The following is a 25,007-nucleotide window of genomic DNA, read 5'->3' as shown; positions in this document are numbered from 1 at the left end:
TGTCCAAAAGTGTGTGCAGAGATTCAAAATCTCCCTTATCCTCTAGTCACTTTGATCACAGTTGTGCCATCGAGCCTGTCACTTAGCGCTCAGATATCAGTGGGCCTCACACAATCCAAAAGTGTCCATCCAGTGTCCAAAAGTGTGTGCAGAGATTCAAAATCTCCCTTATCCTCTAGTCACTTTGGTCACAGCTGTGCCATCGAGACTGTCACATAGCGCTCAGATATCAGTGGGCCTCACACAATCCAAAAGTGTCCAGTGTCCAAAAGTGTGTGCAGAGATTCAAAATCTCCCTTATCCTCTAGTCACTTTGGTCACAGCTGTGCCATCGAGCCTGTCACATAGCGCTCAGATATCAGTGGGCCTCACACAATCCAAAAGTGTCCATCCAGTGTCCAAAAGTGTGTGCAGAGATTCAAAATCTCCCTTATCCTCTAGTCACTTTGGTCACAGCTGTGCCATCGAGCCTGTCACATAGCGCTCAGATATCAGTGGGCCTCACACAATCCAAAAGTGTCCATCCAGTGTCCAAAAGTGTGTGCAGAGATTCAAAATCTCCCTTATTCTCTAGTCACTTTGGTCACAGCTGTGCCATCGAGCCTGTCACATAGCGCTCAGATATCAGTGGGCCTCACACAATCCAAAAGTGTCCATCCAGTGTCCAAAAGTGTGTGCAGAGATTCAAAATCTCCCTTATCCTCTAGTCACTTTGGTCACAGCTGTGCCATCGAGCCTGTCACATAGCGCTCAGATATCAGTGGGCCTCACACAATCCAAAAGTGTCCATCCAGTGTCCAAAAGTGTGTGCAGAGATTCAAAATCTCCCTTATCCTCTAGTCACTTTGGTCACAGCTGTGCCATCGAGCCTGTCACATAGCGCTCAGATATCAGTGGGCCTCACACAATCCAAAAGTGTCCATCCAGTGTCCAAAAGTGTGTGCAGAGATTCAAAATCTCCCTTATCCTCTAGTCACTTTGGTCACAGCTGTGCCATCGAGCCTGTCACATAGCGCTCAGATATCAGTGGGCCTCACACAATCCAAAAGTGTCCATCCAGTGTCCAAAAGTGTGTGCAGAGATTCAAAATCTCCCTTATCCTCTAGTCACTTTGGTCACAGCTGTGCCATCGAGCCTGTCACATAGCGCTCAGATATCAGTGGGCCTCACACAATCCAAAAGTGTCCAGTGTCCAAAAGTGTGTGCAGAGATTCAAAATCTCCCTTATCCTCTAGTCACTTTGGTCACAGCTGTGCCATCGAGCCTGTGACATAGTGCTCAGATATCAGTGGGCCTCACACAATCCAAAAGTGTCCAGTGTCCAAAAGTGTGTGCAGAGATTCAAAATCTCCCTTATCCTCTAGTCACTTTGGTCACAGCTGTGCCATCGAGCCTGTCACATAGCGCTCAGATATCAGTGGGCCTCACACAATCCAAAAGTGTCCATCCAGTGTCCAAAAGTGTGTGCAGAGATTCAAAATCTCCCTTATCCTCTAGTCACTTTGGTCACAGCTGTGCCATCGAGCCTGTCACATAGCGCTCAGATATCAGTGGGCCTCACACAATCCAAAATTGTCCATCCAGTGTCCAAAAGTGTGTGCAGAGATTCAAAATCTCCCTTATCCTCTAGTCACTTTGGTCACAGCTGTGCCATCGAGCCTGTCACATAGCGCTCAGATATCAGTGGGCCTCACACAATCCAAAAGTGTCCAGTGTCCAAAAGTGTGTGCAGAGATTCAAAATCTCCCTTATCCTCTAGTCACTTTGGTCACAGCTGTGCCATCGAGCCTGTCACATAGCGCTCAGATATCAGTGGGCCTCACACAATCCAAAAGTGTCCATCCAGTGTCCAAAAGTGTGTGCAGAGATTCAAAATCTCCCTTATCCTCTAGTCACTTTGGTCACAGCTGTGCCATCAAGCCTGTCACATAGCGCTCAGATATCAGTGGGCCTCACACAATCCAAAAGTGTCCATCCAGTGTCCAAAAGTGTGTGCAGAGATTCAAAATCTCCCTTATCCTCTAGTCACTTTGGTCACAGCTGTGCCATCGAGCCTGTCACATAGCGCTCAGATATCAGTGGGCCTCACACAATCCAAAAGTGTCCATCCAGTGTCCAAAAGTGTGTGCAGAGATTCAAAATCTCCCTTATCCTCTAGTCACTTTGGTCACAGCTGTGCCATCGAGCCTGTCACATAGCGCTCAGATATCAGTGGGCCTCACACAATCCAAAAGTGTCCAGTGTCCAAAAGTGTGTGCAGAGATTCAAAATCTCCCTTATCCTCTAGTCACTTTGGTCACAGCTGTGCCATCGAGCCTGTCACATAGCGCTCAGATATCAGTGGGCCTCACACAATCCAAAAGTGTCCATCCAGTGTCCAAAAGTGTGTGCAGAGATTCAAAATCTCCCTTATCCTCTAGTCACTTTGGTCACAGCTGTGCCATCGAGCCTGTCACATAGCACTCAGATATCAGTGGGCCTCACACAATCCAAAAGTGTCCATCCAGTGTCCAAAAGTGTGTGCAGAGATTCAAAATCTCCCTTATCCTCTAGTCACTTTGGTCACAGCTGTGCCATCGAGCCTGTCACATAGCGCTCAGATATCAGTGGGCCTCACACAATCCAAAAGTGTCCATCCAGTGTCCAAAATGTGTGCAGAGATTCAAAATCTCCCTTATCCTCTAGTCACTTTGGTCACAGCTGTGCCATCGAGCCTGTGACATAGCGCTCAGATATCAGTGGGCCTCACACAATCCAAAAGTGTCCATCCAGTGTCCAAAAGTGTGTGCAGAGATTCAAAATCTCCCTTATCCTCTAGTCACTTTGGTCACAGCTGTGCCATCGAGCCTGTCACATAGCGCTCAGATATCAGTGGGCCTCACACAATCCAAAAGTGTCCAGTGTCCACAAGTGTCAGCAGAAATTCAAAATCTCCCCTGTCCTATAGACACCTTGTACCTTGTTTTACATTACTATATAGTTTGTTGGATTTTGTCTACATTTCTACCAAAAATGAGGAAGGCTGGTGGAAGAGGCCGTGGAATTGGGCGGGGGTTGGAAGCTGGTAATGTTGGTGTTGGTGGTGGATCTGATGGTAGTGGCAAGAGCAAAATAGGACCGAATGCAGGAGGTGCTGACCCTGCGTCATCGTCTGGCTACATAAGGCCTCGAACGCTTAGTTTTCTAGGAGTTGGCAAACCGCTTTTAAAGCCAGAGCATCAGGAAAAAGTTTTGTCTTACATTGCTGACTCAGCCTCCAGCTCTATCGCCTCCTCTTCTTCAGTTGTAAAAAGTAAAAGCACTGAGTTGTCATTGGAGGCTCATGTTCATGAACCACACCTTTCCTTGTGTCCTTCACCCCAACCAAGATTGAAGGATGACGCAGGCCATACTACTGATTACTCCATGGAGCTGTTTTCACATACCATGCCTGGATTATCAAGTGAAATGGTGAATTACCCAGGCCAAGATGAATCTGACATGGAGTGCACTGATGCACAGCCGCTGATGGATGATTCTGCTGGTACATTCACTCAGAGCACTACATTGTCCTCGCAGTGTACAGAGCCAGATTCTGACCCTGATTAGACTCAGGTGCCCCTTCCCGCACACTATACCACCATACACGGTGACACAGAGGAAGGTGCAAATGACGTAGAAGAGGAAGTGATGGATGACCCAGTTGTTGACCCAGATTGGCATCCATTGGGGGAAGAGGGTGCTGCTTGCAATAGCTCAGATGAGGAGCATCCACAGCAGACATCGACATCGCAACAGCTGTTATCTGGCAGGCCCGGAGCATTCCAAAGACAGGTTCCAAACATCAAAAGAGTTGCTGGACAGCTTGTCCAGAGGGTCAAAAGATCACAGCGTGCTAGGCCGCAAAATGTCTGCCAAAGTAGGAAGAGTGCAGTGTGGCACTTTTTTGACCAAATTCCTCATGATCATGCCAAGGTTATCTGTAAGAAGTGCGCAAAGACCTTTAGCCGAGGGAAAAATCTGAAAAATTTGAATACCAGTTGCATGCTTAGACATTTAACCAGCATGCACTTGCAAGCGTGGACACAACACCAAACCTCAAGTGCCACATGTGCAACTGATCACAACGAAGGTAGTCAGCAACGCTACATTGTTTCCCCCACTGTAAGCCCACCGGTTAGCACAGCAGCAAATGTTGAGGTGTCGTTGCAAGACCACAGCAGTCAGGGAATCCCACTGTTATATCAACGAAAGACTGATTCTAGGCCATCAGAAAGAACACCAACTCCATCACCATCATCAACCCTCTCTCAGTCCGCCCTGTCCACCGCTACTTCCACCATATGCAGCTCTCAAGTCCAGCTCACCCTCCCAGACACTATGAGTAGGTCAAGAAAGTACTCAGTCTCTCATCCGCGTACACTGGGTTTGAACGCCCACATTGCCAAACTAATCTCGTTTGAGATGATGCCCTTTCGGTTGGTGGAAAGCACAGCTTTCCGCGAACTCATGGCCTATGCAGTACCACGCTATGACCTACCCAGTCGCCACTTCTTCTCTCGCAAAGCCATCCCAGCCCTCCACCATCATGTGAAAGACCGCATTGTCCATGCACTCAAGCAGTCAGTGAGCGGAAAGGTGCACCTCACAACTGATGCATGGTCCAGTCGGCATGGCCAGGGCCGTTACGTGTCCATCACTGCGCACTGGGTTAATGTGGTGGATGCAGGGTCCACAGGGGACAGTGGTGGTGGGACAGTGCTGCCCAGCCCACGGTATAGGAAACAGTTGGCTGTAGGCGTTCGACCCTCCTCCTCCTCCTCCAGAAGCGAAAGCTCGTCCACAGAGCGCAGTCGTACGAGCACTCCATCTGCAGCTGCCACTGTTGCACACGATGTGTCCCCCTATCGAGCAGCTAGTGGAAAGCGTCAGCAGGCTGTGTTGCAGATGATGTGTTTGGGCGACAGACACACCGCCGAGGTGCTGGCCGAGTACTTGAAGCGACAAATTGAGTCATGGCTGGGCAGTGTACATCTTGAGGCAGGCAAGGTAGTTAGTGATAACGGCCGTAATTTTGTGGCAGCCATAGCCCTTTCAAAACTCAGCCACATACCTTGCTTGGCTCACACCTTGAACCTGGTGGTGCAGTGCTTCCTCAAAAATTATCCGGAGTTAACAGCCCTGCTCCAGAAGGTGCGAAGACTGTGCGCGCACATCCGCCGGTCGCCTGTACACTCCGTTCGTATGCAGAAGCTGCAGCGATTGCTCCACCTTCCCAACCACCGCCTCATTATCGACATTGCAACAAGGTGGAACTCCACCCTGCACATGGTGGAGCGGCTGTGCGAGCAGAGGCAGGCCGTAATGCATTTGTGGGAGGATACACGGCCAGGCACTTTGAGAGCAGACATGCAGTTGACAGGCGTGCAGTGGTCGAAGCTGACAGACCTTTGTAAAGTCCTTCAGTGTTTTGAGGAATGCACACGGCTGGTAAGCGCAGACGACGCCATCCTAAGCATGAGCATCCCACTTATGCGTCTGCTCATGCAAACTTTGGCGCACCTTAAGGAGCAGGCGTCTGCAGCCAATGTTGATGAGGAGGAAGAGGAGGAGGGAATCCTTGATGACATTCAGCCATTGTCTGCTCAGGGACCTCTCCTGGACGAGGTGGAGGAAGAAGAGGAGGAGGAGGATGATGATGGGGATGATTACTTAGGGGAGGAGGATGCATCTCGTGGGGCAAGTGAAAATGTTGGCGTGGCAAGGTCTGGTACAGGGTTTGTGCGTGACTGGAGGGATGTGGATTTGCCAGACAGTGCTCCTCCACCCAGCACTCGCAGTGCATCATTGACACCGGGAACATTGGCCCACATGTCAGATTATGCCTTGCGGATCCTAAAAAGGGACCCCCGCATTGCCAAAATGATGAACGATGACGACTACTGGTTGGCCAGCATCCTGGATCCACGCTATAAAGGCAAATTACAAAACATCATGCCACAGGAGAACCTTGACCTAGTATTGGCTAATAAACAAGCAACTCTGGTAAATCGGTTGCTTGAGGCATTCCCAGCACACAGCAGCGGTGATGGTTCTCACACGAGCCGTACGGGCCGGGGGCAGCTTGGCAGAGGTGTTCGTGGTGCACACAGCAGAAGTGGCGTTGGAGACAGGGGTTTCATGACAATGTTGTGGACTGATTTTTCAAATACCGCTCACACAACTGGTAATACTGCATCGATGGAAAGTGACAGGAGACAGCAGTTGTCAACTATGGTTACAAACTACTTTTCCTCCCATATCGATGTTCTCCCACACAGGTCATTCCCCTTTGACTATTGGGCCGCTAAACTGGACACCTGGCCTGAATTGGCCCAATATGCCTTACAGGAGCTCGCTTGCCCAGCTGCAAGTGTGCTATCGGAAAGAGTCTTCAGTGCAGCTGGATCAATCCTGACAGAAAAAAGGACCCGTCTGTCAACCCAAAATGTGGATGATCTAACCTTCATTAAAATGAACCACGCATGGGTTTCCAAGGATTTTGTCCCACCTTCCCCTGATGACACATAGGGTGACAGAAAATGGCTTGCTTTGGTCCACCTCTTCCTGGTACTTCACCTATTTCGCCTTTTGCATCAGCTGAATGTCCAACATCAACATATGCCACTTTCTAAAACTCCCTAACTGTGCTGCCTCCCCCCCGTGCGAGTGCCGTTGCCCTGGACAGGTGGTTAGGCCGACTCTTGGGCGCGGGCACTGGCACAGGGTCCCTCATAGTGCAATCAAGTGTCTATGACGGTGTGGTGCACACCCGCCATCAGACACACCGCTGTACTATGAGGGGCCCAGTGCCAGTACCGACGCCCACGACTGGGCCCCCCTTGCTTGGGCAGGGCCCCAGCATTTGCAATCTTTACCTCTCCCTGCTCCTCCGCTGTGTAATCTGGGCCGTCAAATCCATACTGTGCCTGAAACCGTCTGAGCCTGCCTCCTGATGTATAGACATATATTTTGAATGTGTACGCTATCCATACATGTTATCCGGGGAAAAGGGACCCTTTCTAACCTTTGTGCAATCACGTGCAATCCATACTGGGCCTAACACCGTCTGAGCCTGCCTCCTGAGACATATATTTTGAATGTGTACGCTATCCATACATGTTATCTGGGGATACGGTACCCTTTCTAACCTTTGTGCAATCACGTGCAATCCATACTGGGCCTAACACCGTCTGAGCCTGCCTCCTGAGACATATATTTTGAATGTGTACGCTATCCATACATGTTATCTGGGGATACGGTACCCTTTCTAACCTTTGTGCAATCACGTGCAATCCATACTGGGCCTAACACCGTCTGAGCCTGCCTCCTGAGACATATATTTTGAATGTGTACGCTATCCATACATGTTATCTGGGGATACGGTACCCTTTCTAACCTTTGTGCAATCACGTGCAATCCATACTGGGCCTAACACCGTCTGAGCCTGCCTCCTGAGACATATATTTTGAATGTGTACGCTATCCATACATGTTATCTGGGGATACGGTACCCTTTCTAACCTTTGTGCAATCACGTGCAATCCATACTGGGCCTAACACCGTCTGAGCCTGCCTCCTGAGACATATATTTTGAATGTGTACGCTATCCATACATGTTATCTGGGGATACGGTACCCTTTCTAACCTTTGTGCAATCACGTGCAATCCATACTGGGCCTAACACCGTCTGAGCCTGCCTCCTGAGACATATATTTTGAATGTGTACGCTATCCATACATGTTATCTGGGGATACGGTACCCTTTCTAACCTTTGTGCAATCACGTGCAATCCATACTGGGCCTAACACCGTCTGAGCCTGCCTCCTGAGACATATATTTTGAATGTGTACGCTATCCATACATGTTATCTGGGGATACGGTACCCTTTCTAACCTTTGTGCAATCACGTGCAATCCATACTGGGCCTAACACCGTCTGAGCCTGCCTCCTGAGACATATATTTTGAATGTGTACGCTATCCATACATGTTATCTGGGGATACGGTACCCTTTCTAACCTTTGTGCAATCACGTGCAATCCATACTGGGCCTAACACCGTCTGAGCCTGCCTCCTGAGACATATATTTTGAATGTGTACGCTATCCATACATGTTATCTGGGGATACGGTACCCTTTCTAACCTTTGTGCAATCATGTGCAATCCATACTGGGCCTAACACCGTCTGAGCCTGCCTCCTGAAACATATATTTTGAATGTGTACGCTATCCATACATGTTATCTGGGGATACGGTACCCTTTCTAACCTTTGTGCAATCACGTGCAATCCATACTGGGCCTAACACCGTCTGAGCCTGCCTCCTGATGTTTAGACATATATTTTGAATGTGTACACTATCCATACATGTTATCTGGGGATACGGTACCCTTTCTCACCTTTGTGCAATCACGTGCAATCCATACTGGGCCTAACACCGTCTGAGAATGATAGATGGGGCCCACCATACACTGGAACATTCCAAAGGTGGACATCAGACACTGGAGCAGCATTTACAGTTCCCATTATACACTAGAGCATTAGAAATGGGGCCCGTTATGTTTGGAGCATTATTTGGGACCATAAGACAGTAGAGCTTCATCCATGGGGACCAACATATACTGTAGCATTATGTGGAGCTCATCATATACTGTTTCAAACATTATATGGGACCAATGATTCTGTATGGAGAAATAGATGGGCCTCGTCATGAGATGTAAAAAGTGAGGTATTTTTCATTGTACTATACCGCTATTTCTCTGCCGTATCGGAGCATGATGAGTTGTGGTATGTGTTAAAGGGGCGCTCTTTCGCCCAGGGCACATGAAAACCTGGAGCCAGCCCTCCCCCCCCACAGTCTGTAGCCAAATAACCCCCATTTTTCAGTGCGTAACTTGTATTATGAAGTTAATTAAGGTTGACTAGCTTAAGTAAGAAGAATTGATGCTTTTGGCATTCAAATGGGCACTGTTGGTGTGTTTCCTGTCCTCCTCTCACTGCCAACTTTTATTCCCCATTGACTTACATTGGGTTTCGTGTTTCGGGACGACCCCGACATTTCCCTATAATCGGACGATCTTGCTCGACCCGACTTTTGGAAAAGTCGGGTTTCACGAAACGAAACGCGACCCTAAAAAAACAAAAGTCGCTCAACTCTATTCTGCTTCAAGGCAAAAAATAATTGACAATTATTTTTGAAATTCAAAAATTTAGACCGATCTCCAAAAAACACATCAGGAGTAGGGATCTTTGGTTCAGCAGAATGTGAATGAACAAGGTAGGCGGAAACTCCCCTCACTTCCGCAGCGAGCTGGTCCACATGATCAGACAATTGCTTTATCTCCATTGAGAGAAAAAAAAAAATTCCCCCTACGGCCTCAGAGATATAGAGGAAAAAAATATACACACTTTTTTTTTTTTTTACAATTCTTTCCTGCTATTGAGTACCCTAGGAGTATACTAGCTAAGTCCAGAAAAACAGTGAAGTTGGCAGCTATTGGATTGCAGACCCCTGAACCTAACAACAACAACTAGCAGTAGCCGTGGGGGGCTCCTACGGTGCCCTAGACCCCTCGATCTCAGCCGGAGAACTACATAGCCTAAAGACAGAAAGGGAAATCTAAACTGCCCCAGAACAGACCCCAAACCAATAGGCAGCCCCCAACATATAATGACGGTGAAGCAAGATGAAAAAACACTCACACAGATGGAAAGATAGGCTGAGCAAATGATGGGGCCCAAGCTAACTAAATAGGACAGGATAGAAAAGCTGCTGTCTGCAATCCGCCAAAACCCTATCGAAAAAAGAGCCAACAGACTGATAGGGAAAAAAGCCATGAAGACGCTAGGCTTCAAAAAGACTATATCAGTACCCAGGTATTTTCTGAAGACAGAGCAAAAAGGAATTCAGCTCACCCCAGCAGGGAAAGGCAGAAATCCAGCAAATCAAAACCAAACCAAAAATGCAAAAAGCAGAGCAGAAAACTTAGCTTTTGAGGAGCAGGAATCAGACTGGTCTCCAAGAATCCCTCAGGGAAATCAACCGCAAGGCAGAAGGGCGCCGGCTGCCTTATATCCAGTCAGCAATTCCAGTCACCTAGTCATCATCATTCTGCTCAGCTGTTTGGTAATCAGCCTCACTACTTTCCTTCACCAGAAGAGGGAGTTCATCAGACCTCAATGGTGAAGGGGAAAATGAACTCACAACAATACCTCCCCCTTGAGGAGGGGTCACCGAACCCTCATCCACGCCACCAGGGCGATCAGGGTGAGCCCGATGAAAGGCACGCACCAATCTTTTGGCATGAAAATCAGAGGCAGAGACCCAGGAATTATCCTCCTGACCATAACCCTTCCACTTAACCAAATACTGGAGTCTCCGTCTAGCCAGATGGGAATCCAGTATCTTCTCTACCTCATATTCCATGTTACCTTCAACCAATACAGGGTCCGGAGGTGCCACCCCAGGAACAACTGGTTCAACAAACCTCTTCAACAAGGACTTATGAAACACATTATGGATTTTAAATGTGACAGGAAGAGCCAAACGAAAAGAGACCGGATTAATAATCTCCAAAATCTTGTAAGCTTAAACTTAGGAGAAGCCACCTTCATAGCGATATTTTTTGATGATAACCAAACCATATCACCAACCTTAAACTGGGGACCAATGGTCCTATGTCGGTTGGAAAACCGCTGGGCCTTTTCCTGGGAGAGAGATAACTTATCCACCACTTGGTCCCAGATCTGGTGCATTCTCTCCACCACAGTGTCAACACCTGGGCAGGCAGAAGGCTCCACCTGCCCTGAAGAAAATCGAGGATGAATCCCAAAGTTACAAAAAAAAGGTGACATCAAAGTGGCAGAACTAGCTCTATTATTTAAAGCAAATTCGGCCAAGGGCAAAAATGAAACCCAATCATCCTGATCAGCGGAAATAAAACATCTCAAATACGACTCCAAGGTCTGGTTTGTTCTCTCCGTCTGCCCATTGGTCTGAGGGTGAAAAGCAGAGGAGAAGGACAACTGAATTCCCAGCTTGGAACAGAAAGTCCTCCAAAATCTAGACATAAACTGAACTCCTCTGTCAGATACAATGTTCTCAGGAATCACGTGCAAGCGAACCACCTGTTGCAAAAACAGGGGAACCAACTCAGAGGAAGATGGCAACTTAGGGAGTGGTACAAGATGAACCATCTTAGAGAACCTATCACAAATCACCCAAATAACAGTCATTCTCTGAGAGACAGGCATATCAGAGATGAAATCCATTGAAATATGGGTCCATGACCGCAAAGGCATCAACAACCTACTAGAGCGAGAACAAAGTTTAGACCGGGAGCAGGTCCCACAGGACTGCACAAAATTCCTGACATCACGAGACAAGGCGGGCCACCAAAAAGACCGACTCACCAGATCTCTAGTACCAAAAATACCTGGATGACCAGCCAATGCAGAGCAATGAACTTCAGACATCACTCTCTTCTTCCATTGGTCAGGAACATACAACTTTCCACTGGGACAACGGTCAGGTTTGTCCTCCTGGAACTCTTCCAGAGCACGTCTCAATTCGGGCGAGATGGCAGAAAGAACTACCCCTTCGCCTAAGATGGTAGCAGGCTTGGTCACCACAGGAGAATCAGCAAAGAAGCTCCTAGAGAGGGCGTCTGCCTTGACATTCTTAGTGCCAGGAAGAAAAGAGACCACAAAATCAAAACGTGTAAAAAACAAGGCCCACCTAGCCTGTCTAGGGTTCAAGCGTTTGGCCGACTCCAGGTAAATCAAATTCTTGTGGTCAGTGAGGACCACGACTTGATGTTTAGCTCCCTCCAACCAATGTCTCCACTCCTCAAATGCCCATTTCATGGCTAACAGTTCCCAATTCCCCACATCATAGTTATGTTCAGATGGAGAGAACCTTCATGAAAAGAAAGCACAGGGATTCAGTTTAGATGTTACAGGATCCTTTTGGGACAAAACAGCTCCTGCATCAATCTCAGAAGCATCCACCTCTACCTGGAACGGGAGTGAGACATCAGGTTGCTGCAAAACCGGGGCAGAAGTGAATCTTCGCTTCAGCTCCTGAAAGGAAGAAACAGCCTCCGGAGACCAATTCAACACATCAGCACCCTTCTTAGTCTGATCAGTCAATGGCTTGGCAATACTAGAAAATTTTGCTATAAATTTCCGATAAAAATTAGCAAAACCCAAAAACTTCTGGAGGGCCTTCAAAGAAGTGGGCTGAACCCAATCATAAATGGCCTGTACCTTTGCCGGGTCCATTTCAATAGTTGACGGAGAGAAAAATAAATCCCAAAAATGAAATCCTCTGAACCCCAAAAAGGCATTTCGATCCTTTGACATACAGGGAATTCTCCCTCAAGATCCGGAACACAGTCCGAACATGTTCCACATGAGAATCCCAATCCTTGGAGAAGATCAAAATATCATCCAGATAGATAATCAAAAATTTATCAACAAAGTCTCGGAAAATGTCGTTCATGAAGCACTGGAAGACAGAAGAGGCATTAGTGAGCCCAAAAGGCATCACCAGGTACTAAAAATGTCCCTCCGGAGTATAAAACGCTGTCTTCCATTCATCCCCATGCTTAATGCGGATAAGATTATACGCCCCCCTGAGGTCAAGCTTGGTAAACCAGCAAGCACCTTTAACTCTGGAGAATAGATCCGAAATCAGGGGTAACGGATACTGATATTTAATAGTAATTTTGTTGAGGGCACGATAATCAATACAAGGCCTTAATGAACCATCCTTTTTGGCCACGAAAAAAAAAACGGCACCTAAGGGTGAAGAGGATGGTCTAATATGACCCTTCTCCAACGCCTCCTTAATATAGGATCGCATAGCCTCGTGCTCGGGTACAGATAAATTGAAGAGCCGACCCTTGGGAAATTTACATCCCGGGCTCAGTTCAATTGCACAGTCATAACTCCTATGAGGAGGCAAAGACGCAGACTCATTCTCACTAAATACATCATAAAAGTCCGCTAAATAGTCAGGAACATCATGCGACTGAGGAGAGGTGGAAAAAACCGGAGCCTCACTAAAGGCACACCGGCAACCCCAACTCACCACAGACACAGATTTCCAATCCAAAACTGGATTATGAATTTGCAACCAGGGAAACCCCAGAACAATGGTATCATGCAAATTATGCAACATCAAAAATCTGCAATTTTCTTGATGGTCTGGGGCGACCCGCATTACCACCTGGGTCCAAAACTGAGGTTTATTTTTCACCAAAGGAGTGGCATCAATCCCCCTCAAAGGGATAGGCGTCCGCAGAGGTGTCATCGGAAATCCACAACGTTTAGCAAAATCCAAGTCCATTAGGTTCAGGGCTGCTCCTGAATCCACAAAAGCCTTGGCAGAAAATGTGGACAGGGAGCAGATCAGAGTAATTGCCAGAAGAAACTTAGGTTGAACACCACCCACAGAAAACGTGTGTGCAAAACGTTTCTCTCGTTTAGGACAGACAGAAATAATATGCGAGGCATCTCCACAAAAAAAACACAGCTTATTACGCCTTCTGAACTCCTGACATTGCTCCCTGGACAAAACTCTATCACATTGCATAGGTTCAGACACTTGTTCAACAGGTGGCAACACCTCTCGTGCAGTCCTGCGTTCACGTAAACGCCGATCAACCTGAATGGCTAATGACATAGAATCGTCAAGACCAAAGGGAACAGGAAATCCCACCATAGTATCTTTTACGGCTTCTGACAAACCCTTCCGAAAGAGAGCTGCCAAGGCATTATCATTCCAGGTAGTAAGGACCACCCACTTTCGGAATTTTTGACAGTACAATTCTGCAGAATCTCGACCCTGGCTCAATGCCAACAGGGTCTTTTCAGCCTGATCAATAGCATTAGGTTCATCATACAACCCCAAGGCTTGAAAAAATGCGTTCACATTAGTCAGAATAGGATCATCTGGTTTCAAAGAAAACGCCCACTCCTGGGGATCGCCACGCAGCAAAGAGATGACAATTTTAACCTGCTGCGTGGAGCTCCCTGACGAGTTAGGCTTCAAGGCAAAAAATAATTGACAATTATTTTTGAAATTCAAAAATTTAGACCGATCTCCAAAAAACACATCAGGAGTAGGGATCTTTGGTTCAGCAGCATGTGAATGAGCAAGGTAGGCGGAAATTCCCCTCACTTCCGCAGCGAGCTGCTCCACATGATCAGACAATTGCTTTATCTCCATTGAGAGAAGAAAAAAAATTCCCCCTACGGCCTCAGAGATATAGAGGAAAAAATATACACACTTTTTTTTTTTTTTTTACAATTCTTTCCTGCTATTGAGTACCCTAGGATCTGTGGTATGGCGGGTGATTCTGTTATGAATGAGTCACCGTAGGAGGCAAAAACAGAAATACTAGCTAAGTCCAGAAAACCAGAGAAGTTGGCAGCTATTGGATTGCAGACCCCTGAACCTAACAACAACAACAACTAGCAGTAGCCGTGGGGGGCTCCTACGGTGCCCTAGACCCCTTGATCACAGCCAGAGAACTACATAGCCTAAAGACAGAAAGGGAAATCTAAACTGCCCCAGAACAGACCCCAAAGCAATAGGCAGCCCCCAACATATAATGACGGTGAAGCAAGATGAAAAAACACTCACACAGATGGAAAGATAGGCTGAGCAAATGATGGGGCCCAAGCTAACTAAATAGGACAGGATAGAAAAGCTGCTGTCTGCAATCCGCCAAAACCCTATCGAAAAAAGAGCCAACAGACTGATAGGGAAAAAGGCCATGAAGACGCTAGGCTTCAAAAAGACTATATCAGTACCCAGGTATTTTCTGAAGACAGAGCAAAAATGAATTCAGCTCACCCCAGCAGGGAAAGGCAGAAATCAAGCAAATCAAAACCAAACCAAAAATGCAAAAAGCAGAGCAGAAAACTTAGCTTTTGAGGAGCAGGAATCAGACTGGTCTCCAAGAATCCCTCAGGGAAATCACCCGCAAGGCAGAAGGGCGCCGGCTGCCTTATATCCAGTCAGCAATTCCAGTCACCTAGTCATCATCATTCTGCTCAGCTGTTTGGTAATCAGCCTCACTACTTTCCTTCACCAGAAGAGGGAGTTCATCAGACCTCAATGGTGAAGGGGAAAATGAACTCACAACAATACCTCCCTCTTGAGGAGGGGTCACCGAACCCTCATCCACGCCACCAGGGCGATCAGGGTGAGCCCGATGAAAGGCACGCACCAATCTTTTGGCATGAAAATCAGAGGCAGAGACCCAGGAATTATCCTCCTGACCATATCCCTTCCACTTAACCAAATACTGGAGTCTCCGTCTAGCCAGATGGGAATCCAGTATCTTCTCTACCTCATATTCCACGTTACCTTCAACCAATACAGGGTCCGGAGGTGCCACCCCAGGAACAACTGGTTCAACAAACCTCTTCAACAAGGACTTATGAAACACATTATGGATTTTAAATGTGACAGGAAGAGCCAAACGAAAAGAGACTGGTTTAATAATCTCCAAAATCTTGTAAGCTTAAACTTAGGAGAAGCCACCTTCATAGCGATATTTTTTGATGATAACCAAACCATATCACCAACCTTAAACTGGGGACCAATGGTCCTATGTCGGTTGGAAAACCGCTGGGCCTTTTCCTGGGAGAGAGATAACTTATCCACCACTTGGTCCCAGATCTGGTGCATTCTCTCCACCACAGTCTCAACACCTGGGCAGGCAGAAGGCTCCACCTGCCCTGCAGAAAATCGAGGATGAAACCCAAAGTTACAAAAAAAAGGTGACATCAAAGTGGCAGAACTAGCTCTATTATTTAAAGCAAATTCGGCCAAGGGCAAAAATGAAACCCAATCATCCTGATCAGCGGAAATAAAACATCTCAAATACGACTCCAAGGTCTGGTTTGTTCTCTCCGTCTGCCCATTGGTCTGAGGGTGAAAAGCAGAGGAGAAGGACAACTGAATTCCCAGCTTGGAACAGAAAGTCCTCCAAAATCTAGACATAAACTGAACTCCTCTGTCAGATACAATGTTCTCAGGAATCACGTGCAAGCGAACCACCTGTTGCAAAAACAGGGGAACCAACTCAGAGGAAGATGGCAACTTAGGGAGTGGTACAAGATGAACCATCTTAGAGAACCTATCACAAATCACCCAAATAAAAGTCATTCTCTGAGAGACAGGCATATCAGAGATGAAATCCATTGAAATATGGGTCCATGACCGGCAAAGGCATCAACAACCTACTAGAGCGAGAACAAAGTTTAGACCGGGAGCAGGTCCCACAGGACTGCACAAAATTCCTGACATCACGAGACAAGGCGGGCCACCAAAAAGACCGACTCACCAGAACTCTTGTACGAAAAATACCTGGATGACCAGCCAATGCAGAGCAATGAACTTCAGACATCACTCTCTTCTTCCATTGGTCAGGAACATACAACTTTCCACTGGGACAACGGTCAGGTTTGACCTCCTGGAACTCTTCCAGAGCACGTCTCAATTCGGGCGAGATGGCAGAAAGAACTACCCCTTCGCCTAAGATGGTAGCAGGCTTGGTCACCACAGCAGAATCAGCAAAGAAGCTCCTAGAGAGGGCGTCTGCCTTGACATTCTTAGTGCCAGGAAGAAAAGAGACCACAAAATCAAAACGTGTAAAAAACAAGGCCCACCTAGCCTGTCTAGGGTTCAAGCGTTTGGCCGACTCCAGGTATATCAAATTCTTGTGGTCAGTGAGGACCACGACTTGATGTTTAGCTCCCTCCAACCAATGTCTCCACTCCTCAAATGCCCATTTCATGGCTAACAGTTCTCAATTCCCCACATCATAGTTACGTTCAGATGGAGAGAACTTTCAGGAAAAGAAAGCACAGGGATTCAGTTTAGATGTTACAGGATCCTTTTGGGACAAAACAGCTCCTGCACCAATCTCAGAAGCATCCACCTCTACCTGGAACGGGAGTGAGACATCAGGTTGCTGCAAAACCGGGGCAGAAGTGAATCTTCGCTTCAGCTCCTGAAAGGAAGAAACAGCCTCCGGAGACCAATTCAACACATCAGCACCCTTCTTAGTCTGATCAGTCAATGGCTTGGCAATACTAGAAAATTTTGCTATAAATTTCCGATAAAAATTAGCAAAACCCAAAAACTTCTGAAGGGCCTTCAAAGAAGTGGGCTGAACACAATCATAAGTGGCCTGTACCTTGGCCGGGTCCATTTCAATAGTTGACGGAGAGAAAAATAAATCCCAAAAATGAAATCCTCTGTACCCCAAAAAGGCATTTCGATCCTTTGACATACAGGGAATTCTCCCTCAAGATCCGGAACACAGTCCGAACATGTTCCACATGAGAATCCCAATCCTTGGAGAAGATCAAAATATCATCCAGATAGATAATCAAAAATTTATCAACAAAGTCTCGGAAAATGTAGTTCATGAAGCACTGGAAGACAGAAGAGGCATTAGTGAGCCCAAAAGGCATCACCAGGTACTCAAAATGTCCCTCCGGAGTATTAAACGCTGTCTTCCATTCATCCCCATGCTTAATGCGGATAAGATTATACACCCCCTGGGGTCAAGCTTGGTAAACCAGCAAGCACCTTTAACTCTGCAGAATAGATCCGAAATCAGGGGTAACGGATACTGATATTTAATAGTAATTTTGTTGAGGGCACGATAATCAATACAAGGCCTTAATGAACCATCCTTTTTGGCCACGAAAAAAAAAACGGCACCTAAGGGTGAAGAGGATGGTCTAATATGACCCTTCTCCAACGCCTCCTTAATATAGGATCGCATAGCCTCGTGCTCGGGTGCAGATAAATTGAAGAGCCGACCCTTGGGAAATTTACATCCCGGGCTCAGTTCAATTGCACAGTCATAACTCCTATGAGGAGGCAAAGACGCAGACTCATTCTCACTAAATACATCATAAAAGTCCGCTAAATAGTCAGGAACATCATGAGACTGAGGAGAGGTGGAAAAAACCGGAGCCTCACTAAAGGCACACCGGCAACCCCAACTCACCACAGACACAGATTTCCAATCCAAAACTGGATTATGAATTTGCAACCAGGGAAACCCCAGAACAATGGTATCATGCAAATTATGCAACATCAAAAATCTGCAATTTTCTTGATGGTCTGGGGCGACCCGCATTACCACCTGGGTCCAAAACTGAGGTTTATTTTTCACCAAAGGAGTGGCATCAATCCCCCTCAAAGGGATAGGCGTCCGCAGAGGTGTCATCGGAAATCCACAACGTTTAGCAAAATCCAAGTCCATTAGGTTCAGGGCTGCTCCTGAATCCACAAAAGCCTTGGCAGAAAATGTGGACAGGGAGCAGATCAGAGTAATTGCCAGAAGAAACTTAGGTTGAACACCACCCACAGAAAACGTGTGTGCAAAACGTTTCTCTCGTTTAGGACAGACAGAAATAATATGCGAGGCATCTCCACAAAAAAAACACAGCTTATTACGCCTTCTGAACTCCTGACGTTGCTCCCTGGACAAAACTCTATCACATTGCATAGGTTCAGACACTTGTTCAACAGGTGGCAACACCTCTCGTGCAGTCCTGCGTTCACGTAAACGCCGATCAACCTGAATGGCTAATGACATAGAATCGTCAAGACCAAAGGGAACAGGAAATCCCACCATAGTATCTTTTACGGCTTCTGACAAACCCTTCCGAAAGAGAGCTGCCAAGGCATTATCATTCCAGGTAGTAAGGACCACCCACTTTCGGAATTTTTGACAGTACAATTCTGCAGAATCTCGAACCTGGCTCAATGCCAACAGGGTCTTTTCAGCCTGATCAATAGCATTAGGTTCATCATACAACCCCAAGGCTTGAAAAAATGCGTTCACATTAGTCAGAATAGGATCATCTGGTTTCAAAGAAAACGCCCAATCCTGGGGATCGCCACGCAGCAAAGAGATGACAATTTTAACCTGCTGCGCGGAGCTCCCTGACGAGTTAGGCTTCAAGGCAAAAAATAATTTACAATTATTTTTGAAATTCAAAAATTTAGATCGATCTCCAAAAAACACATCAGGAGTAGGGATCTTTGGTTCAGCAGCATGTGAATGAGCAAGGTAGGCGGAAATTCCCCTCACTTCCGCAGCGAGCTGCTCCACATGATCAGACAATTGCTTTATCTCCATTGAGAGAAGAAAAAAAATTCCCCCTACGGCCTCAGATATATAGAGGAAAAAATATACACACTTTTTTTTTTTTTTTACAATTCTTTCCTGCTATTGAGTACCCTAGGATCTGTGGTATGGCGGGTGATTCTGTTATGAATGAGTCACCGTAGGAGGCAAAAACAGAAATACTAGCTAAGTCCAGAAAACCAGAGAAGTTGGCAGCTATTGGATTGCAGACCCCTGAACCTAACAACAACAACTAGCAGTAGCCGTGGGGGGCTCCTACGGTGCCCTAGACCCCTCGATCACAGCCGGAGAACTACATAGCCTAAAGACAGAAAGGGAAATCTAAACTGCCCCAGAACAGACCCCAAAGCAATAGGCAGCCCCCAACATATAATGACGGTGAAGCAAGATGAAAAAACACTCACACAGATGGAAAGATAGGCTGAGCAAATGATGGGGCCCAAGCTAAATAAATAGGACAGGATAGAAAAGCTGCTGTCTGCAATCTGCCAAAACCCTATCGAAAAAAGAGCCAACAGACTGATAGGGAAAAAAGCCCTGAAGACGCTAGGCTTCAAAAAGACTATATCAGTACCCAGGTATTTTCTGAAGACAGAGCAAAAAGGAATTCAGCTCACCCCAGCAGGGAAAGGCAGAAATCCAGCAAATCAAAACCAAACCAAAAATGCAAAAAGCAGAGCAGAAAACTTAGCTTTTGAGGAGCAGGAATCAGACTGGTCTCCAAGAATCCCTCAGGGAAATCACCCGCAAGGCAGAAGGGCGCCGGCTGCCTTATATCCAGTCAGCAATTCCAGTCACCTAGTCATCATCATTCTGCTCAGCTGTTTGGTAATCAGCCTCACTACTTTCCTTCACCAGAAGAGGGAGTTCATCAGACCTCAATTGTGAAGGGGAAAATGAACTCACAACAATACCTCCCCCTTGAGGAGGGGTCACCGAACCCTCATCCACGCCACCAGGGCGATCAGGGTGAGCCCGATGAAAGGCACGCACCAATCTTTTGGCATGAAAATCAGAGGCAGAGACCCAGGAATTATCCTCCTGACCATAACCCTTCCACTTAACCAAATACTGGAGTCTCCATCTAGCCAGATGGGAATCCAGTATCTTCTCTACCTCATATTCCATGTTACCTTCAACCAATACAGGGTCCGGAGGTGCCACCCCAGGAACAACTGGTTCAACAAACCTCTTCAACAAGGACTTATGAAACACATTATGGATTTTAAATGTGACAGGAAGAGCCAAACGAAAAGAGACCGGTTTAATAATCTCCAAAATCTTGTAAGCTTAAACTTAGGAGAAGCCACCTTCATAGCGATATTTTTTGATGATAACCAAACCATATCACCAACCTTAAACTGGGGACCAATGGTCCTATGTCGGTTGGAAAACCGCTGGGCCTTTTCCTGGGAGAGAGATAACTTATCCACCACTTGGTCCCAGATCTGGTGCATTCTCTCCACCACAGTCTCAACACCTGGGCAGGCAGAAGGCTCCACCTGCCCTGCAGAAAATCGAGGATGAAACCCAAAGTTACAAAAAAAAGGTGACATCAAAGTGGCAGAACTAGCTCTATTATTTAAAGCAAATTCGGCCAAGGGCAAAAATGAAACCCAATCATCCTGATCAGCGGAAATAAAACATCTCAAATACGACTCCAAGGTCTGGTTTGTTCTCTCCGTCTGCCCATTGGTCTGAGGGTGAAAAGCAGAGGAGAAGGACAACTGAATTCCCAGCTTGGAACAGAAAGTCCTCCAAAATCTAGACATAAACTGAACTCCTCTGTCAGATACAATGTTCTCAGGAATCACGTGCAAGCGAACCACCTGTTGCAAAAACAGGGGAACCAACTCAGAGGAAGATGGCAACTTAGGGAGTGGTACAAGATGAACCATCTTAGAGAACCTATCACAAATCACCCAAATAAAAGTCATTCTCTGAGAGACAGGCATATCAGAGATGAAATCCATTGAAATATGGGTCCATGACCGGCAAAGGCATCAACAACCTACTAGAGCGAGAACAAAGTTTAGACCGGGAGCAGGTCCCACAGGACTGCACAAAATTCCTGACATCACGAGACAAGGCGGGCCACCAAAAAGACCGACTCACCAGAACTCTTGTACGAAAAATACCTGGATGACCAGCCAATGCAGAGCAATGAACTTCAGACATCACTCTCTTCTTCCATTGGTCAGGAACATACAACTTTCCACTGGGACAACGGTCAGGTTTGACCTCCTGGAACTCTTCCAGAGCACGTCTCAATTCGGGCGAGATGGCAGAAAGAACTACCCCTTCGCCTAAGATGGTAGCAGGCTTGGTCACCACAGCAGAATCAGCAAAGAAGCTCCTAGAGAGGGCGTCTGCCTTGACATTCTTAGTGCCAGGAAGAAAAGAGACCACAAAATCAAAACGTGTAAAAAACAAGGCCCACCTAGCCTGTCTAGGGTTCAAGCGTTTGGCCGACTCCAGGTATATCAAATTCTTGTGGTCAGTGAGGACCACGACTTGATGTTTAGCTCCCTCCAACCAATGTCTCCACTCCTCAAATGCCCATTTCATGGCTAACAGTTCTCAATTCCCCACATCATAGTTACGTTCAGATGGAGAGAACTTTCAGGAAAAGAAAGCACAGGGATTCAGTTTAGATGTTACAGGATCCTTTTGGGACAAAACAGCTCCTGCACCAATCTCAGAAGCATCCACCTCTACCTGGAACGGGAGTGAGACATCAGGTTGCTGCAAAACCGGGGCAGAAGTGAATCTTCGCTTCAGCTCCTGAAAGGAAGAAACAGCCTCCGGAGACCAATTCAACACATCAGCACCCTTCTTAATCTGATCAGTCAATGGCTTGGCAATACTAGAAAATTTTGCTATAAATTTCCGATAAAAATTAGCAAAACCCAAAAACTTCTGAAGGGCCTTCAAAGAAGTGGGCTGAACACAATCATAAGTGGCCTGTACCTTGGCCGGGTCCATTTCAATAGTTGACGGAGAGAAAAATAAATCCCAAAAATGAAATCCTCTGTACCCCAAAAAGGCATTTCGATCCTTTGACATACAGGGAATTCTCCCTCAAGATCCGGAACACAGTCCGAACATGTTCCACATGAGAATCCCAATCCTTGGAGAAGATCAAAATATCATCCAGATAGATAATCAAAAATTTATCAACAAAGTCTCGGAAAATGTAGTTCATGAAGCACTGGAAGACAGAAGAGGCATTAGTGAGACCAAAAGGCATCACCAGGTACTCAAAATGTCCCTCCGGAGTATTAAACGCTGTCTTCCATTCATCCCCATGCTTAATGCGGATAAGATTATACACCCCCTGGGGTCAAGCTTGGTAAACCAGCAAGCACCTTTAACTCTGCAGAATAGATCCGAAATCAGGGGTAACGGATACTGATATTTAATAGTAATTTTGTTGAGGGCACGATAATCAATACAAGGCCTTAATGAACCATCCTTTTTGGCCACGAAAAAAAAAACGGCACCTAAGGGTGAAGAGGATGGTCTAATATGACCCTTCTCCAACGCCTCCTTAATATAGGATCGCATAGCCTCGTGCTCGGGTACAGATAAATTGAAGAGCCGACCCTTGGGAAATTTACATCCCGGGCTCAGTTCAATTGCACAGTCATAACTCCTATGAGGAGGCAAAGACGCAGACTCATTCTCACTAAATACATCATAAAAGTCCGCTAAATAGTCAGGAACATCATGCGACTGAGGAGAGGTGGAAAAAACCGGAGCCTCACTAAAGGCACACCGGCAACCCCAACTCACCACAGACACAGATTTCCAATCCAAAACTGGATTATGAATTTGCAACCAGGGAAACCCCAGAACAATGGTATCATGCAAATTATGCAACATCAAAAATCTGCAATTTTCTTGATGGTCTGGGGCGACCCGCATTACCACCTGGGTCCAAAACTGAGGTTTATTTTTCACCAAAGGAGTGGCATCAATCCCCCTCAAAGGGATAGGCGTCCGCAGAGGTGTCATCGGAAATCCACAACGTTTAGCAAAATCCAAGTCCATTAGGTTCAGGGCTGCTTCTGAATCCACAAAAGCCTTGGCAGAAAATGTGGACAGGGAGCAGATCAGAGTAATTGCCAGAAGAAACTTAGGTTGAACACCACCCACAGAAAACGTGTGTGCAAAACGTTTCTCTCGTTTAGGACAGACAGAAATATTATGCGAGACATCTCCACAAAAAAAACACAGCTTATTACGCCTTCTGAACTCCTGATGTTGCTCCCTGGACAAAACTCTATCACATTGCATAGGTTCAGACACTTGTTCAACAGGTGGCAACACCTCTCGTGCAGTCCTGCGTTCACGTAAACGCCGATCAACCTGAATGGCTAATGACATAGAATCGTCAAGACCAGAGGGAACAGGAAATCCCACCATAGTATCTTTTACGGCTTCTGACAAACCCTTCCGAAAGAGAGCTGCCAAGGCATTATCATTCCAGGTAGTAAGGACCACCCACTTTCGGAATTTTTGACAGTACAATTCTGCAGAATCTCGACCCTGGCTCAATGCCAACAGGGTCTTTTGAGCCTGATCAATAGCATTAGGTTCATCATACAACCCCAAGGCTTGAAAAAATGCGTTCACATTAGTCAGAATAGGATCATCTGGTTTCAAAGAAAACGCCCAATCCTGGGGATCGCCACGCAGCAAAGAGATGACAAATTTAACCTGCTGCGCGGAGCTCCCTGACGAGTTAGGCTTCAAGGCAAAAAATAATTTACAATTATTTTTGAAATTCAAAAATTTAGACCGATCTCCAAAAAACACATCAGGAGTAGGGATCTTTGGTTCAGCAGCATGTGAATGAACAAGGTAGGCGGAAATTCCCCTCACTTCCGCAGCGAGCTGCTCCACATGATCAGAGAATTGCTTTATCTCCATTGAGAGAAGAAAAAAAATTCCCCCTACGGCCTCAGAGATATAGAGGAAAAAATATACACACTTTTTTTTTTTTTTCACAATTCTTTCCTGCTATTGAGTACCCTAGGATCTGTGGTATGTCGGGTGAATCTGTTATGAATGAGTCACCATAGGAGGCAAAAACAGAAATACTAGCTAAGTCCAGAATACCAGAGAAGTTGGCAGCTATTGGATTGCAGACCCCTGAACCTAACAACAATAACTAGCAGTAGCCGTGGGGGGCTCCTACAGTGCCCTAGACCCCTCGATCACAGCCGGAGAACTACATAGCCTAAAGACAGAAAGGGAAATCTAAACTGCCCCAGAACAGACCCCAAAGCAATAGGCAGCCCCCAACATATAATGACGGTGAAGCAAGATGAAAAAACACTCACACAGATGGAAAGATAGGCTGAGCAAATGATGGGGCCCAAGCTAACTAAATAGGACAGGATAGAAAAGCTGCTGTCTGCAATCCGCCAAAACCCTATCGAAAAAAGAGCCAACAGACTGATAGGGAAAAAAGCCCTGAAGACGCTAGGCTTCAAAATGACAATATCAGTACCCAGGTATTTTCTGAAGACAGAGCAAAAAGGAATTCAGCTCACCCCAGCAGGGAAAGGCAGAAATCCAGCAAATCAAAACCAAACCAAAAATGCAAAAAGCAGAGCAGAAAACTTAGCTTTTGAGGAGCAGGAATCAGACTGGTCTCCAAGAATCCCTCAGAGAAATCACCCGCAAGGCAGAAGGGCGCCGGCTGCCTTATATCCAGTCAGCAATTCCAGTCACCTAGTCATCATCATTCTGCTCAGCTGTTTGGTAATCAGCCTCACTACTTTCCTTCACCA

The sequence above is a fragment of the Dendrobates tinctorius genome, unplaced genomic scaffold, assembly GCF_039654945.1.
Source record: "Dendrobates tinctorius isolate UK_male_01 unplaced genomic scaffold, ASM3965494v1 ptg000049l, whole genome shotgun sequence".
Taxonomy (NCBI): Eukaryota; Metazoa; Chordata; class Amphibia; order Anura; family Dendrobatidae; genus Dendrobates; species Dendrobates tinctorius.
Note: the sequence above shows the minus strand (reverse complement) of the source record.